This window comes from Silene latifolia, chromosome 1 (assembly GCF_048544455.1).
Source record: "Silene latifolia isolate original U9 population chromosome 1, ASM4854445v1, whole genome shotgun sequence".
NCBI classification, from domain to species: Eukaryota; Viridiplantae; Streptophyta; class Magnoliopsida; order Caryophyllales; family Caryophyllaceae; genus Silene; species Silene latifolia.
The window spans coordinates 25440879-25446447 of NC_133526.1; the positions used below are offsets into that span (position 1 = coordinate 25440879).

At 34.0% G+C, this 5569-nt stretch overlaps 1 long non-coding RNA gene across 1 annotated transcript; it reads left to right on the forward strand.

The window, feature by feature from the left end:
* The first annotated feature begins 305 nt into the window (after positions 1–305).
* Positions 306–838, forward strand: LOC141656807 (uncharacterized). The gene is made up of 3 exons (XR_012548574.1): positions 306–324; positions 501–600; positions 777–838. It is a non-coding gene; the product is annotated as an uncharacterized LOC141656807 (long non-coding RNA).
* The last annotated feature ends 4731 nt before the right edge of the window (positions 839–5569 follow it).

A 5569-nucleotide genomic window follows, 5' to 3' on the forward strand; every position in this document is an offset into this window, starting at 1 on the left:
GTTAGTTATCACTTGAGGAAGGACCCCAACATTATTAGTAACACGTAAAAATGTATTTGGTCATTAGATTTCATGTCAGTAAGACATATGAAGATGAACCCCTTGCGTAACATCCTTAGAAACTCAAATTTAAATGGTATAGTAGTTTTCAAGCCCAAAGGGTGATTTTCAAATTCATAAACTTTCCATGTATTCTGGATTTTTTAATGTTTTTCAGTACTCATTTTCCCTGTTATGTTCTCAGACAGGTTATTTTTGACTTCCGTTTCTTGGCGCTTAAAGGCCGTGGAGGGTCTCTGCTTGCTCGTTCTTTGTTTCTTAAACGTAATTTTGTTCCCTCTCGCTCCTCCAAGATCATCTTATATTTTCACCTTCAAAGAAAAAACAACTACTATCCAATAGTTCTATATTAGAAGGCTGCTATAGTTTACACTTGACGGCCTGACCTCCTAACTTGAGACAAAGTGTCTAACAACTGATAATACATTTTAACTTTGCAGGGATGTGCTTACATTATTGATGCATACAAAGTTTATTGGACTGGTTGTCTCAAAGGGAAACACACTGGACAGATGGTTTTGAGATTGGTTGAAGCTATTGGTGAGATTATAATAATAGCTTCTCATACTTTGATAGCTTAGGTTTAGGTCTCTCTGCCAATTTTACCGAATCATATCCTTCAAAGGAAGATGTGGCTCTGTCATCATCACCCTTTGCTAAATGGTTGAATTTTCTGTTAATTTGCAGATGTTGATAATTTTTTTGTTAATGTGCAGATGTTTATTTAGCCGGAATCGTGATGTTGATATTTGCTATGGGATTATATGGACTGCTCATCGCAATGTTCCTCCCAATGTTCATCCTGGTGTAGATCGGGCCCTGATAGGTTCATCCTTGTTTGGAATGTTCACTTTGAAGGTAATTCTAAGTCGAAGAAGGCCAATGCTTTGCGTTTCTGTTCACAAAATTTTATCTCGGCCTTGAATGCCATTCCCTTTTTCACATTACGCTGATGAAAAAAAAATAACACACAGGCATTTAAGAGTAATACAAATAGTAGATTACAGTGTTATATATGGAAAACAAGAAATGTTGCCGTCCTAAAAAGGATCATGTAAGTCTCCAATTATCACAATATTAGGTCCAAGATTCACAAGATCAGGTCCAAGATTCACAAAATTGGGTTAAGAGTTCCCAAGATCAGGCCCGAAATTCACAAGATTAGGTCCAAGGTTCACAAAATAAGGTTCAAACATAAACCTAATTTTGTGAAACCTCGACTTGATTTTGTGAAGCTTGGAGTATATTATGTGAACCCTAAACCTGGTTCCCCTTATTTAATCTTTGTTATGTACTCGTATATCTTAAAGGCTATTAGCTCAAATGGGAGAGCAATGTGCAAATCTTGCACAAAGGTATGAGTTCGAATCTCATATAGCCTAGTTAATTTAAGAATCTAGTGTATTAAACTTAAATACATTAACATTGAGGATGAGTTAGCGAAATCCGTACTCGATGTGCAAAAAAAAACGTGATTTTAACCACTTATGATGACCAAGTTTCACAAAACAAGCTCTACGATTCACTGAACAAGCTCTGAGATTCACAAAACAAAGTCTCAGATTCACCTAATAAAGAAAAGAGCAAAATAGATGATTTTAACCACTTATGATGATCAAATTTCACAAAACAAGCCTTAAGATTCACTGAATAAGGTATGGGATTCACAAAATAAGGCTTGAGATTCACCAAATAAGGAAAAGAGCAAGAAACGTGATTTTAACCACTTATGATGACCAAGTTTCACAAAACAAGCTCTAAGATTCACTGAACAAGGTCTGAGATTCACAAAACAAAGTCTGAGATTCACCTAATAAAGAAAAGAGCAAAATAGGTGATTTTAACCACTTATGATGATCAAGTTTCACAAAACAAGCCTTAAGATTCACTGAATAAAGTATGAGATTCACAAAATAAGGTCTGAGATTCACCAAATAAGGAAAAGAGAAAAAAACGTGATTTTAACCACTTATGATGACCATGTTTCACAAAATAAGCTCTAAGATTCACCGAACAAGGTCTGAGATTCACAAAACAAAGTCTGAGATTCACCTAATAAAGAAAAGGGCAAAATAGGTGATTTTTAACCACTTATGATGATCAAGTTTCACAAAACAAGTCTTGAGATTCACTGACTAAGGTATGAGATTCACAAAATAAAGAAAAGAGGAAAAAACGTGATTTTAACCACTTATGATGACCAAGTTTCACAAAACAAGTTCTAAGATTCACTGAACAAGGTCTGAGATTCACAAAACAAAGTCTGAGATTCACCTAATAAAGAAAAGAGCGAAATAGGTGATTTTAACCAATTATGATGATCAAGTTTCACAAAACAAGCCTTAAAGATTCACTGAATAAGGTATGAGATTCACAAAATAGGTATGAGATTAAAAAAAAAAAAAAAAAAAAAAAAAAAAAAAAAAAAAAACTTTTTCGGAAAAAAAAATTTCAAAAAAAAAAATTTGAAAAAAAAAATTCGAAAAAAAAAATTGAAAAAAAAAATTCGAAAAAAAAAATTTGAAAAAAAAAAATTTCGAAAAAAAAAAATTCGTGATATTGTATTGTATAGTGCGTGATATTGTTTTATGGACTCATGGACTCAAATATATAGGTGGACTCACCGGATCTTGCCTCGCCATAATGAGGAATTTGGTGAGACCGGCCGCCTCGCCATAATGAGGTGCCTCACCGGATCCGGCCTCTATGTATATATATATATATATATATATATATATATATATATATATATATAAAACTGGGTTGAAACGTTGTGGATGCGTCACGTGTCTTATACAGCCTTAATGACAACATTAATTACTGCTAATCAATTAATATTAACATAATAAATGCCGTATAAATCTCAGCGAAATATTAATTATAACTTAATAAATTTTATTATAAAACTACATTAAATAATTACGGTGATTTGATTCTAAATTTATTAAAAAAATATTTTGATAAAATTTTTAAAATATAAATAATTACGTTCATTGCGAAAAATGCTTTCAATTGAGTATAGTTTTCATTATATTTATTAAAATATTTTGAAATGTAAAGATGATTAAAGCGAGTGTCTCGCAATGTTTTACGTTTACGTAAAACAACATTTTGAGAAAGTTATAAAACTTAGACTATTAAATCCATTAAGAAAAATATATTTGGAAGACTCATTGTATTTATTAAAAATAAAACTTAAATAAAACTACTAAGAGATAATTTTTTATAGTGTGGGAATGAACAAAATTATATTGTGAGAAATTGAATACATCTGAGATTTTGAGAAGTTTAAATAGTGATGAGTATGTGTACGAGTATTTATGTACACAATGATCGCGAGTGCATTTAAATAATCAAAACAAAAGTAATGATTATTAGTAATATACTATAATATTATAAACGACATAAAAAAGTAGAGAACATATTACATTTTTTTTTAATATTTTCAATTAAATATGTATACTTTAAGTATAAAATATTGATTATGACTAACTAAACATTACTTTTAGTTAAATATTTTATATATTATTTTTTAAATATTTTGAATTAAACCTCAAAAATTAATATTTGAGAAAGTTCAATTTATTTTATTTACACATAAAAATTCTTTAAGCATCATTATATATAATTGTTTAAAAAAAAACAAAAGATGTAAATTTCATATAGATATGTTTGACACATAGCACATGCAAGACACAACCAAAATATTTGAATAGTTGAGTTTAGACTCTATATGTTTGATACAAAAATATGTCACGTTATACTTAAAAAGTTAAAAAATGCATAAAATTATATTCACATCATTTTGAGCAAATATTACTTTGAGAACTTAATGTTGATTGTTGCATTATTCGAACAAATTTTATTTTAATTAATATGATATTTAATCGGTCACAAATTTATTTATAAAACGTTGATCATGCATATTTAATTATCACTTATTGGTTTTAATTTAAATTGTATGTATTTTATTTAAAAACATTGAAGTTAAACCTAATAAAATTATATTTGAGAAAAATTAATTTATTTTTATTTTATTTATAAGTAAATATAATAAAGGTCATATATGCATTATAAAATTTTAAAACAGGCCGCGCGAAGCGCAGGATACTACCTAGTTTTTTGTAAAATGGGGGGTTTAAAATTCCTAAGAATTTTCAACTCCTACATGATGAGAGAATTTAACTACCTAACCCCTCATGATTATTGGAAATTTCTACAAAATAAAACACCAACATGACAATTAAACAGATTATTGTAATTCACGTAAATTTTAATTTAAGAATTAAACTCCAGTACATTGCAAATTAACACATTAATTTTGATGGGGCATATTCTGCACCGCTGACCAAGTCAACATATTGAGCAAGGTCAAAGATACCCACGGCAAGCCAACGACTTAGGCATGGCAACGACCCATCGGCCCGTCAGCCTGGGTCTCGGCATGGCAACCCGCCAGCCGGGACACATACCCGCGTACTCATATCCAAGACCCCTCGGCGGTGAGTCAACAGGGCCCGCCGGCCTGCCATAGGACCCTCGGCCGAGGGGTAGATCAGTCTTTCCACCTGCTAGCCACTTGGCCACTTGGCCACTACGTGACAAAAGGTGAAAGTCTATAAATACTCCTCAACCTTCATTGAGGAAAGGATCCACAACTTAACCTAAATACACTATTCATCTGGTAATATCCTCTTTATCTCTCTACCATATACATTCAGCCAAGTAACACAACTTAATCCTTTAAGTTTACTGACTTGAGCGTCGGAGTGAGTACGCTTGGCACAAAGCCAAGCCCTCAGTTCGTTCATTGTTGCAGGAGAGGCCGAGAGGAACAATTAAGGAAAGAAGGATTCAACTCAAGACATTATTCTACAAGCCACGGGTGGTAACAATACTTGCTCTGGAATTACACCCGGAACAATTGGCGCCGTCTGTGGGGAAAGACACTAGAAGCTAGTCACATTCATTCCCAAACGAAAAGTACACAAAAACAAACCCACCCAAAAAGCCAAGAAAATGTCGAAACAACAAGACGCAGTCGTGACCGACGAAACTGCACTCTACCAAGATGATACCTTCAACAATTCTGGAGTCATGCAGCCCTCCACCGGCGGAGTAATCCAACCGGAGTTCGGGATGCCAATAATGCCAGACACGCCGCTGCCAGCCAACCAGGTCACCATCATGGGACATGTGGTTGACGTAGCAAAACTGAAAATGCTCCTGGACCTAATTAGTAATACGCCCGCTCACACTGTCACGCCGACAAGAGCGACGGAAATCGTCTAGGAGACCAGGGCCCAAAATGTGACTCCGAGAAATTTGAACGGAACACTAGGAGAAGCTGACCCAGCCAAGTCGCCGGGGGAGCCCAAAGTGGGCGTGGTAGACCTAAGTCCTTCCCGTACTCGTGGGAGGACAGCGTCCCCGCAGCACGAACGAGGCTTACCCCAAAGGAGCCAGAGGAGTCCGACTCAGCAGAGTTGGAGAAGAAGTCCGAGTCGAA